At 38.8% G+C, this 13,895-nt stretch overlaps 1 protein-coding gene across 7 annotated transcripts in view; it reads right to left on the bottom strand.

The window, feature by feature from the left end:
• The window catches only part of UBE3D (ubiquitin protein ligase E3D), a 177,633-nt gene that overhangs the window by 52,010 nt on the left and 111,728 nt on the right, over window positions 1–13,895 (bottom strand). The gene's annotated exons all lie outside the window — the stretch shown is intronic.

Here is a 13,895-nt window from a genome sequence, read left to right as displayed (position 1 = left end):
CCATTCAACAAAGATATGTCTATGGCACTTGCTAAGGTTGATGAACACAGTTCATTTCTGATGAACTGTGGATTGAAGATGTGCATTGAGAGTATCATAGAATAGAGAATGTTAGTTACTATCGTTCGCTCAGCATCAATGTTATTGACTTGTATGGTTTCCTCATTCTTGGCTCTAATGACATCTGGCTTGGTGGGCTTATGCCTGAGGTTATGTTCACAAAGAGGGCCAGATCCCTCTCAAAGAACCCTCCTGCCAATGCAGGAGACATGAGGCATGGGTTAAATCCCTGGGTCGAGAAGATTCCCTGGAGAAGGGCATGGCAACCCACCCCAGTATTCTTGCTTGGAGAATCCCATGGACAGAGGAGCCTGGTGGGCTACAGTACGTAGGGTCGCAAAGAGTTGAACACAGCTGAACCAACAATGCAAGCTTGAGGCAGTGACAATGGCTAAAAGTACAGCACCTCCTCCCTTCTTAGCCCTCAAGAAGACAATGTGGAAATCCTGATAAGGTTACCACTAGGGTTAAAGGACACCGCCTTCCCAAAAATACGAGTGGTGCTTTACTTGCATTGAGACTGCCCCTGCAGTGAGTTTATAAAAGGACCAGAGATTTATTATATCCTTTGGCCATGTTTTAAAAAGACCCAATTCCTGAGTCTTCAGTCCAAGTCTTCAGTGTGATCTGGACCTGAGCTTTATTCTTAGAACTTCAGAGATTCTTTTCAATTATTTCTGTAAATATGATAAGCTGGAGTCCCCATCAAACAGCAGGCCAAGTTCTGCCCAGAAGTAAATAGGACTCCTTTGTGCCAGGCCTCCTGATCCCTGTTTCCATTTATCTGGGCATATAAGAGTCTTCTCTTTCTGCTTCAGCTTTTCACATTTATAAAGATCAAGACATGCCCCTTCCACTGCCGGGCATCACCAAGACCCTCCTCTGTATGAATTATCTTTGTCACAAAGCTGCCTGCACTCTGCTGGGAAAGCAACGCTGATATTTTCTTTGCCTATATTTTGATTTTCCTGCTCATTTGTTCCATTTGCCTTTTTGCAGGATGGTAGGGAAGCCAGGACACAGGCCATAAATGGTTTGTTTTGCCTGCCTTTGGAGGTGGTTCAGAATGATCAAATTTCTCTTGATGTTCCAGAAATCGGTTTATCACAATTATCTCTTGTCTATGTAAACTGTGGAGCATCTTTTGTTCCCTTGGCACAGACTCCTCAGACAAGGCCCTTTGTCATGGCTACGGTGGGGAGACCATAACCCCAAAGATGCTTTAAGCCCAGGCCCAGAGAAGGACTCTGTTTTTATCATCTTAAAAACTGGAAACAGACTTAGGCTTCATGCAAATATTCATACAAATGAACATTATGCAGTCACTAAATATTATGTTTGAAAATCACACTAATGGCCAGAGAAACTATTCACAAAAATATAACATTAAAGGAAAAGAAGAAAAATCAATACTATTTATGATTGAATATCATATAGATATTACAAATCATGTTTTAAAGTGACAGAAATCAACTGCTAAAGTGAAAAGCCACAGACAGACTCTAGAGTGAGATCTGAGTTTGAATCTCACCCCTCTCATTTACAAGCTTTCTGAACCTGGGTGACTTAAAATCTTTCTGTGATTCTGTTTCCTCATGTGACAAAGGTAGACATTGACAGTACTTATATTAGGGACTCTAGAAAATATTCAATGAGTTAATATGTATAAAGTGCTTACAGGAGTGACTACCATATTGTAAACACTCAATAAATATTAGCTATTGTTGTTATCAAATGATCAGTTCAGTTCAGTTGCTCAGTCGTGTCTGACTCTTTGCGACCCCATGAACTGCAGCACGCCAGGCCTCCCTGTCCATCACCAACTCCCGGAGTTCACTCAAACTCATGTCCATTGAGTCGGTGATGCCATCCAGCCATCTCATCCTCCGTTGTCCCCTTTTCCTCCTACCCCCAATCCCTCCCAGCATCAGAGTCTTTTCCAATCAGTCAACTCTTCACATCAGGTGGCCAAAGTATTGGAGTTTCAGCTTTAGCATCAGTCCTTCCAAAGAACAGCCAGGACTGATCTCCTTTAGGATGGACTGGTTGGATCTCCTTGCAGTCCAAGAGACTCTCAAGAGTCTATTCCAACACCACAGTTTAAAAGCATCAATTCTTCGGCACTCAGCTTTCTTCACAGTCCAACTCTCACATCCATCCAAGACCACAGGAAAAACCATAGCCTTGACTAGATGGACCTTTGTTGGCAAAGTAATATTTCTGCTTTTTAATATGCTATCTAGGTTGGTCATAACTTTCCTTTCAAGGAGTAAGCGTCTTTTAATTTCATGGCTGCAGTCACCATCTGCAGTGATTTTGGAGCCCCAAAAAATAAAGTCTGACATTGTTTCCACTGTTTCCCCATCTATTTGCCATGAAGTAATGGGACCAGATGCCATGATCTTCGTTTTCTGAATGTTGAGCTTTAAGCCAACTTTTTCACTCTCCTCTTTCACTTTCATCAAGAGGCTTTTAGTTCCTGTTCACTTTCTGCCATAAGGGTGGTGTCATCTACATATCTGAGGTTATTGATATTTCTCCCGGCAATCTTGATTCCAGCTTGTGCTTCTTCCAGCCCAGCGTTTCTCATGATGTACTCTGCATATAAGTTAAATAAACAGGGTGACAATATACAGCCTTGACGTACTCCTTTTCCTATTTGGAACCAGTCTGTTGTTCCATGTCTAGTTCTAACTGTTGCTTCCTGACCTGCATACAGGTTTCTCAAGAGGCAGATCAGGTGGTCTGGTATTCCCATCTCTTTCAGAATTTTCCACAGTTTGTTGTGATCCACACAGTCAAAAGCTTTGGCGTAGTCAATAAAGCAGAAATAGATGTTTTTCTGGAACTCTCTTGCTTTTTCCCTGATCCAGCGGATGTTGGCAATTTGATCTCTGTTTCCCCTGCCTTTTCTAAAACCAGCTTGAACATCTGGAAGTTCCTGGTTCATGTATTGCTGAGGCCTGGCTTGGAGAATTTTGAGCATTACTTTACCAGCGTGTGAGATGAGTGCAATTGTGTGGTAGTTTGAGCATTCTTTGGCATTGCCTTTCTTTGGGATTGGAATGAAAACTGACCTTTTCCAGTCCTGTGGCCACTGCTGAGTTTTCCAGATTTGCTGGCATATTGAGTACAGCACTTTCACAGCGTCATCTTTCAGGATTTGAAATAGCTCAACTGGAATTCCATCACCTCCACTAGCTTTGTTCATAGTGATGCTTTCTAAGGCCCACTTCACTTCACATTCCAGGATGTCTGGCTCTAGGTGAGTGATCACACCATTGTAGTTATCTGGGTCTTTAAGATCTTTTTTGTACAGTTCTTCTGTGTATTCTTGCTATCTCTTCTTAATATCTTCTGCTTCTGTTAGGTCCATACCATTTCTGTCCTTTATCAAACCCATCTTTGCATGAAATGTTCCCTTGGTATCTCTAATTGTCTTGAACAGATCTCTAGTCTTTCCCTTTTTAATAACCTAGATCTATTAAATGATACAAGAAACTTAAAGCCACAAAAGAAGAAAGCAGGAGTTAACATTATGAAAAATATACTAGTTTTGTAAAACCAACTACCTTCTCTCTTGAGCTTCTGCCACACACCATGAGCTCTCCCCTCCACACACATAGAGAAAACTTCAGAAGGAAATACACTAAATGCTAATACTGAAGGATACGATTCTGGAAGTTTTAGTTTTCCTTTTTAGGTATTTTTGTTTTTAAATATCCAATAGTTACTATATATTTCTTTTAAAATTAGAGAGAAATGCTTTTTTTTTTTTTAAAGGATTCTTGTTTCTTCCAATTGAACCATGGCACTCTGCCTCAGAGCTCACGTTCTCATCTTTTTTTTTTTTTTTTCTTCAAAGAGATCCAATTTAGGGACATGATTTTCAGGTTATTGGTAAGATAAGAGAATGATGACTAAAGAAAAACATATAAGAAATATCAGAACAGTGTCTAAAGGAGACTAGCCTATATCAGAAAGGAAAAATTGGCAGGTTCCCACATCATGGAGGAGAAAAGTAATTTCCATTTTTCCATGTAGAGAAATGGGTTAGCTAGTGATGACACTCACGATAAAAGTCAGCACAAGGTTGGGGATAAGGAAAATGAGTTTCTCCCCCCAGATTTAATTTGCTTAGGTTTTGTGTTTATGGCCTACCAAAGTCAAGATTTGCTATGCACACGGGGACAGATATTTGAATGATAAGGTTAAGTGACACAGATATGTCTGAAAACAAAGCCTCCTTTAAAAAATAAAATATATGATTTGAAGAAAGAATAATAAATCCAAGTCACCTTTCTTTTAATCTGGATATATTTTCTTTATGAATCAATCTACTTTAACAAAAATGTCCCTGGAGCGCTGTCATATTTTCTGCCTGCCCAGCACCTTGTGAACATCCTTGCAATGTTTACGGAAGTTCTTTCTTTATTATTGGTCCTTCTTCCCTAGTTCCCTAGGTCAGAAGACAGAACACTTTCCCAGCCTTTTATGAAGCCTAAAGAAGGAAATCTCAGCTTGCTTTCGTTGTTCAGTAGCTACGTCGTGTCTGACTCTTTGTGAACCCATGGACTGCAGCACGCCAGGCTTTCCTGTCCTTCACTATCTTCCTGAGTTTGCTCAAATTTATGTCCCTTCAGTCAGTGATGTTATCTAACCATCTCATCCTCTGCTGCCCACTTCTCCGCTTGATGTCAATCGTTCCCAGCATCAGTCTTTTCAAGTGAGTCGGCTCTTCCCATCAGGTGGCCAAAGTATTTACCCAATCTCTTTCTCAGACTTTTCATTTAATTTTCACTGTGACTTCTAAACATGAATGTAGAAATGGAGTGGAATCCATGTAAAAAGTGCAACATTTGGCCAGATGCTAAAATGGATCCTGGGAGCCACACACAGGAATGACTTTCTTTTTTAAGCCAATAGCTATCAACAACGAAAATTAAAACAAGTCTACAAATCTCTCGGGGATGTCTAAAAACATTATTAATAGTGTTACATGTATCGTAAAAAGCAGAGAAACAAGAAATAATATGAATTTTTAAAAATATAGCTCAATGAGATACTGATTTCTGTAATCAGCTCTATAATGCAAATTACCACTTCATCATAATAAATATGCAAATATATCGGGAAGCTTAAAAAGTTTTTTTAACACCTGTTTTAGGGACACCAACCACCTTATATAACTACCTCTGCACATTTAGAAAACAAGATTAATCTACCAAGTCTGCTTAAATTTTAAAACATGAACACATTCAGTGATAATTTTATTTTGCAGAGCAGAAAGAAGCACAAGGGAGCTTCTAAATGTTGGCTCTCATTATACTTCCAATTATTTCAATTATTTCAGATTATGCATAAGGCAATTTCCTCTCAGACAAATGCTGGATAAAGATATCCAAGGGAATCCAAATAGCAGCAGTATTTTTACATATGGTAAATTATGTTCTTGAGGTGGAGGAAGTTGTATGTTAGGTGATGTAATGTGAATTTGATTTTCTTGTGGAAACACTATTATAACAAAGGCTTAAGTAACTAAATCTATTCCAACTTTAAATATATGACTACAAACATCTTATTTAATCAACTCTTCTGCATTACTTCAAACATGATTCCAAAAACCAATATGGCAACCAAAATATTAAAACTATGTCAAGTATGATTCTTGCTTGGGTTTGTGATAAAAATCAGAGCTCAAAGAAATAAATCTCTCTTTGGGTAAAGGTAAGATATCCATTTAGCCCACAAGCCAATGAACCCTTTCTTAACGACTTTCTTAGTTCTTAGGCATGGCCGTTTAATAGTCATATTTGTCCTGCATAATCCTGGGCCTTGATTCCATCCAATGGAATAAATTCTGACCAACTAGAATTGTCTGCTGCATCATGGAATTAAGACTTTTTGGAGGAAAGGATCACTTTTATGCTTTTTGAGAAAATGCCATTTTTTGCTAAACTTCTTTTATAATTAAAGGACTATAAAAGGGCTTTCTGTAACTATAAAAAGAAGATATCTGATTTTCTTAAGATTCCAGTTTCTTAACACCACCATCTACACTATGAACCCTATTGTTAATGAATAGATATCTTTAAGACGAAGATAACCAACATTTACTTCTTTAGCATTTCCCTCCATCCTCCAATCCCTCAAGCTGTGAATTTATACCATCAAGAAACTTCAAACCTTTGAAATAAATGGTGGCCACACTAAAAACAATTAATTATTGTGCATATATTAAAACTTTCCATCTTAACCTCGTCTTATATATTATCTTACATATCATAGTAATAAAGTAACCTACTATCAGTGTGATTTATTTTTTATTTTTCATAGACGTATAGTGAATTTACAATGTTATGTTAATTTCTGGTTCATAGCAAGTGATTCAGTTTTACATATATATATGTATGTGTGTATATATATCCATTTTCATATTTTCTTCCATTATAGTTTTTTAAAAGATATTCAATATAGGTCCCTGTCTGACTTACTTCACTTAGTGAAGTCATCTTCTATGATAATTTTTAGCTCCATCCATGTTGCTGCTTCTCTGGTGGCTCAGGTGGTAAAGCATCTACCTATAATGCAGGAGACCCGGGTTCAGTCTCTGGGTCGGGAAGATCCCCTGGAGAAGGAAATGGCAACCCACTCCAGTATTCTTGCTTGGAAAATCCCATGGACGGAGGAGCCTGGTAGGCTAGTCCATGGGGTCACCAAGAGTCGGACACGACTGAGCAACTTCACTTTCACTTTAATGTTGCTGCAAATGGCATTATCTCACTCTTTTTATGATTTAGTAATAGGTACATCATACATATGTACCACATCTTCTTTGTCCATTCATCTGCTGATGGGCATTTAGGTTGCTTCCATGTCTTGGCTATTGTAAATAGTGCTGCTGTGAACACTGAGTTGCATGTATCTTTTCATTAGCTTTTTCTCCAGATATAAGCCCAGGAGTGGGATTGCAGGATCATACAGTAGCTCTATTTAAAAAAATTTTTTAAGGAATCTCCAAACTGTTTTCCGTAGTGACTGCACCAGTTTACATTTCCATCAATAGTGTAATTTCCCTTTTCACCACTCTCTCCAGCATTTAATTGCAGACTTTTTGATGATGCCAGTTCTGACCAGTGTGAGGTAATAACTCATTGTTGTCTTGATTTGCATTTCCCTAATAAGTAGAGAAGTCAATCATCTTTTCATGTGCTTATTGGCTATCTGTATGTCTTCTTTGGGGAAATGTCTATTTAGATCTTCTGCTCATTTTCTTGATTGGGTTTTGTTGTTGTTATGAGTTGTATGAGCTGTTCATTTATTTTGGAAACTAAGCCCATGTCAGTATGTGAGGACTTCCTGAATTGCATCCCTGCAACTTCTTGGCCTGGACCCTCAGATGGGAGTCTGGCTGCCCTCTAACACCTCTCTTCCTGAGGTGGTACCAAGACATTCCCTTTCTTAGGGCTCAAAAGATAAGCCCTGGTCTAGCCTCCCACTTTGCACAGAATATCTTTATTTTCTTTTTAGAATATCTTTATTTTCATTTTTTGGTATGACACCCATTATTTTAAAACTTTTTTATCTTCAGATAATTTTAGAGTTAGAGAAAAGATGCTAATATCAGGGGGAAGCTAGTTAGGGGCATATGGGATCACTCTACAGCATTCAACTTTGGGACATATCATCAAAGAAAGTTGAGACTGAAAGAACTGTATGCCAACAGACCCAGTTAAAATAATTACCTTCCTTTAGCTTTTCCACATATTCAGTAGTTAGTTACTTTTCCACAAATGCTTCTCTCTGTTCAACCTACTATTAAAGCATTTGAGTTTGCCATTTCTTTGATCTTCATTCCTTATGACGGCTCTTATGCCATGTAAAACGTATATAAACTTGTATACTTTTCCCCTGATAATCTGTCTTTGTTATTGTTGTTCAGTCGCTCAGTCGTGTCTGACTCTTTGCGATCCCATGGACAGTAACATGCCAGGTTTCCCTGTCCTTCACCATCTCCCGGACCTTGCTCAAACTCATGTCCATCGAGTCAGTGATGCCATCCAGCCATCTCGTCCTCTGTCGTCTCCTTCTCCTCCTGCCTTCTATTTTTCCCAGCATCAGGGTCTTTTCTAATCAGTCGGCTCTTCACATCAAGTGGCCAAATTACTGGAGCTTCAGCTTCAGCATCAGTCTTTTCAATGAATATTCAGGACTGATTTCCTTTAGGATTGACTGGTTTGGTCTCTGCAGTCCAAGGGACTCTCAAGAGTCTTCTCCAACACTACAGGTTAAAAGCATAAATTCCTCAGCGCTCAGCCTTCTTTATGGTACAACTCTCATATCCAGTAGAGTTGTACAGTAGAGTTGTACAGTACAGATATGAGTTGTATCCAGTACAACTCATATCAAGTAGATATGACTATGTGAAAAACCATAGCTTTGACTAGATGGACTTTTGTTGGCAAAGTCATGTCTCTGCTTTTTAACATGCTGTCTAGGTTTGTCATAGTTTTTCTTTCAAGGAGCAAGTGTCTTTTAATTTCATGCCTGCAGTTACCATCCACATTTAATTCTCAAAGACAGCCAAAAAAACCTAAGAGGGTAGAGGTAAAAATCTACTTCCCCTTCAGGTACTTTTTAACATCCTTCTTTATGTCATTTTTCCTTTTCTTGGTTATTTTCCTATCTTTCTTCAAACCTCTTATTAAATTTTCATTACAGTACTTTCACTTGGGCACTTTTTAATTAATTTTTCATTTCTGAAGTAATGTTATCTTTTTCTTTCATTTCTTTCCCGAGTTCAATGAACTCCTTCTTTATTTATCCAGGGTTTTGTCCATTTTGCATTTGATTTAAATGGCTTTTCATATCCTCAAATGCTTGTTTGAGAATTCTTAATTCTGTTTGGAGTGTGAACTTATACTTTTGTTTTGCTTTATGAGGATAATTTTCCTGAGATGATACTTAGGATTTTTTAATTGTTTGATTTTATAAAATTCCTTCTACTGACTTTCCTTTTGTTCATTTTTATTATACTGGAAAATTTTATAAGGTTCCCATCTTAAAAGATGCCCTTTCCTGTCAGTCCAGGAAAGGCCCAGAGCTTTAGTGGGGTTTTCTGTCAGTGTTTCAGTGGTAGGAAAGAGGTGTGATTCTCTTTTTACAAAGTACTTTTGTTTTTGCTTTTTCTCCTCCAGAAGCTATACTTTTAGAACACTGCTCCATTAAGTGATGTCTCTTTTAAATCATGCCTGCCCCCTTTATATTGTGTCTGCCTCTAAATGGTGCACCTGTATTGCATCTGGCCCTTTAAATCCCTTCGCTAAATTCCATACTCTGATCTGTTTGTACATTTCTTGTACATTTTTCTAGTATTATAAAATTTAGGCTGGATTTAATTTTTATAGTGGCCATTCTAAAAAGTTCTTAGGTACATTTGCTAGTCTTCCCCATCTCCTCTGCAGTATTTTTAAGTCTGCTTTGCTTCATCAAAAGATTTGTGACAGAGTGGAGATGGGGCAGAAATATAAGAAACTAAGTACTGGAACCTGTTGATTTTTTTTTTTTTTCCTATTTACTCACAGTCACTTTGCAGTTCTAGCATTCTCTATCTCCAGAATAATGCTAATGTTAATGCTAAAGGTGTGGTTCTGTGTAGAATTTTCATGGTTGGAAGTTATTTCCTATTGTTTTCACTTTGGGAGGCTGATTACTACATGGCTGTCACTGTTTTCTATGATATGGAAATGTGCAGGGAGCATTTTTAGACTCCGGATGATCAGAGAATGGAGAAAGAGAGGGAGACAAGATTAAAAAGAAAGGCCAGTTAAAGGAGAAAAGCAGGGCTCTAGCTTACTGTTGCCAAGACTATAGCAACAGGAGAGAAGGAAACCTTTAAGTTTTGTATCCAGGGTCAAACTCAGGCTGGGGCTTCTCTGGCAGGTTCTCAATACCCGACAGTGCACAATTTTGAGGTGTTTTTTTTGTTTTTTTTTGTTTTTTTTTTGTAGGGGAGGGAAAGACACAAACAAAATAATTTACAAAACTGATAAAAAGCATCATCTTCACAGTGAGACTCTCCAAGCCTTCTACATGATGAGATGAAACTAATCATCAACTGAAAGATAAAATTTAAAAACTCTTAAATACCAGGGCAAGATTAGTTTAAACAAATTTTTTAAAGCACCTAAATATGACTGCAAATTGTGTTTCGGATACTATCACTGGGTTATAAAAGAAATAATAAAGTTGAGGAAAAAATGGAAAATCCAGTGAATGGTTGAGCTAGTTCTACTGTAATTAAACACAATTTCCTTTCCATTTCACCCAAGTCTAAAAGTAAAAACAAAGCCACAATCCATTTGTCTCTAGAAACCACTGTGTAATTTGTGACCCGAACTGCTGACAACATTTAGTAGAAAACTAAAAAAGTGGGGATATTTAATTCTATTATGACCTAAGGTACTTCATTTCCTCACCATGCCGCTCACCCACGAAAAGGAAAATTGGACTCCAGAAATAGAGTAGTGGTAAAATGTGATACCAATTACATTAATTATAAAATGGCCACACCTTGCTTTCATTATTTACAAAGAGCTTTCACACAGGAAGGGTAATTGTTATTCTCCTACCACGGATGTAAAACACAAAGGTTATATCACAGAGAGCCAAAGATGACATTGAAAGTCCTTGTCTTGAATTCTTCAAATATGTGGCAGTGATGGATAAAATATAAGGGAAAGTTCCAAATCATAGCTGCACTCAACAAGCTAAGCATCTTCTTGGACCAGAAGCACAAAGTGGGGAGTCAGGGCCAAAGCGAGGGGCCTTATGAGGCAGAAGTCAAGGCCAGGCTCCAGGGTGGAGTAATGTTCACCAAAGGAGACCCAAGAAAGCTGCTGCTGTCACCTGCTGGTGGTTACGATTCACACGGACTCTGCCTCTGCAGCAATGGCAAGAGGCCAGGCTGCCTACTGGGTCAGCGGGTGGATGTGCACCCAGGATCAGCAGAGAGCTCTACCATTCTGGACTCGGTGCTGGATGAGGTGGGCCAAAGTAGTGGGTTACAGTCCATGGGGTCACAAAAGAGTTGGATACAACTCAGCAACTAAACAACAACAAGGATATAAGGTACAGCATGGTTACTCTAGCTAACAACTGTATTGTATATTTGAGACTCGTTCAGAGAGTGGACCTTAAAAGTCTTTGTCTCAAGAAAAAAAAATTTGTTAACCATGTATGGTGATGGATGCTAACTAGACTTACTATGGTGATCATTTTGCAGTATATATAAATATTGAATCACTATATTGTATATCTGAAATATAACATTATATTCAGTTATACTTCAGTTTTAAAAACCTTGATACCCTGGAAATGAAAAAAAATATTAACTGAACTAAAACTCTAGTTGGGAAAGACACCAGAATGAATAAACTGGACAACCTAGTAGCAAGGAATTTATCCTGAATGCACACATAAGAAATAACATTTAAGAGATAAGCAGAATAGACAAAGACTCTGCTGCTGCTGCTGCTGCTGCTGCTAAGTCGCTTCAGTCGTGTCCGACTCTGTGCGACCCCATAGACGGCAGCCCACCAGGCTTCCCCATCCCTGGGATTCTCCAGGCAAGAACACTGGAGTGGGTTGCCATTTCCTTCTCCAATGCATGAAAGTGAAAAGTGAAAGTGAAGTTGCTCAGTCGTGTCCGACTCTTAGCGACCCCATGGACTGCAGCCCACCAACCTCCTCCATCCATGGGATTTTCCAGGCAAGAGTACTGGAGTGGAGTGCCATTGCCTACTCCGCTGAAAGACTCTAATATATGTCTAATAAGATATCAATAGAAGGAAATAGGCTGGGGGAGGGAGATCATAGAGATTTTATATAATGGCTAGTGATTTTCCAGAACTAAAGACAGGAGTCCTCACTTGGAGTAGTCTCAGAATACTGAGTAGAATACATTCTTAAAAATGCACACCAAGACACCACTGTAAAGTTACAGTACATCAAGCATAAAGATAGAATCTTACAGACCAGTAGGAGAAAACAGATGGACCCCATACACAGAGCAACAGACAATAATGTTACAAAGGCTGTCTTATCAACAGAAAGAGATGGCAGAAGGCAATAAGTGATAGACCTTCAAACTGAAAAGGTATACAGAATTCTGTACCATCATTCAAGAACAGAATGAAAACATTTCAGAGAGAAGGTCTGTGAAAGGAATACCAAAGGATATGGAATGTCAGGGAAAGAGAAAACAAAAAGTATGTTACTAAGGTGTATATATGCAATGAATATTAAAATAATTAAAATTGATAACTTATTTGTTTTTAAGTGCAACAGTAGATAATAAAAATGGGGCAGATGTGGGGTAAGGGGAAGAAATGTGCTAAATGGGTAGTTAGAATACGATAAGGTGCTTGCCTGTTTGAAAAAGGTAAAGATACTGAAGAGTTTTGCTTTTACTCTACAACACTTCATGTTTAAAAATTCTAAGAGCAACCACTACAAGAGGAAACCTGCAAGCTATTGCTTCCAGGGCAGCAAAGGAAATGTTTTAGAAACGGATGAGAAAACTCTCAAGACAACAAAGAACAAGAAACAAAAAAAAAAAGAAACGATCAAGCGTGACAACCATAAAACACACACTCCACACTTCCTCCACAAAGATGGTAGATGTGCATCCAACTGTATTATTAATCACAGTAATGCAAGTTGGTTTAACTACTCTATTTAAAATAAAATACCAAGAACCATGTCTTCTGTTTGCAGTACTCTGATTTCTGCTAAAATTATCAGTACATTTGGGGGACTCTGAAGTGTTGAAAAGCAGCTGATGGTTCAGATGGACAATCTCTGAAATGTTTATGACAACCGGTTTGCAAATGGTTGTCAAATTGAAGGTAAGGAGAAGGAGATAATAAGGCCAATAGGGGCAGCATCAGAAATATTGGGACTATAGACAAATGTAGTTGCTTATAAAGAATTTCATTCAGCTCTAAAGAGACAAGAAAAGGCACCAGCATTTAAACACTACTTGGCTAATTCTTTAATTTACTTTGTGTTCTCTTATTACAGCTTCTGACAACACACCAGCCATCTTCTTGTATGTTACACGTTAATCAAACTGCCTTAAATTATCGCAGACTGACTGTTGATGCTCACTGCGTGAAGCCCAGGCTGATGCTACAGAAAGACTCTCTCTGCTGTCCCTGCGTCATTACTTCTCTGGGACTGTCATTCACAACTTGTCACTAGAAGGAAGCAATGTGCTGATCTCTAAGAGGGATGCCAGTCTCGGGCTGGATACTAGCCTGTGTTCTTTAGAGCAACTTCATCCACAAGCTCTCTCAGTTCTGTGAATCCTTCAACTCCTGACACTTAGAATCAGTGGATTTTTGAGCTGATGGGATGAGAAACCTGGAGTCTCAGAGGGAAGTGACTTGTTGCCCGCTGCACCGGTTGCAGGTACAGCATGCAAGCACAGAACTTAGACCCATCTTCTACCTCTGTATCAGAAATTATCCTCATTACATCATAGGTAAGGTCATCAAGAGCGAGAACCAGAGGAATCCTAAAGTCACTTCATTGTTTTTCCTCACAATTCCTCCGGCCTGGTCCCCTACACCTCTTGTTGTTCTAAATTTTCTCTCTACTGAGCAACCAGTGGTTACTAGGTAGGTTCTCAACGGAGGCTCAGAAGACTTTCCCTTCAGATTCATGGTTTCCTTAAAGGCTGGTATCCCTCCCAGACTACTGTTTTCTCCTAAAGCCTGAAAAGCTCCTTCAAACAACACACTGGCTTCCTCCACGGAAGAAACAAGTATATT

The sequence above is a fragment of the Bubalus bubalis genome, chromosome 10 (assembly GCF_019923935.1).
Source record: "Bubalus bubalis isolate 160015118507 breed Murrah chromosome 10, NDDB_SH_1, whole genome shotgun sequence".
In the NCBI taxonomy this organism is placed as follows: Eukaryota; Metazoa; Chordata; class Mammalia; order Artiodactyla; family Bovidae; genus Bubalus; species Bubalus bubalis.
Note: the sequence above shows the minus strand (reverse complement) of the source record. Positions and strands in the feature narration are given on the sequence as shown.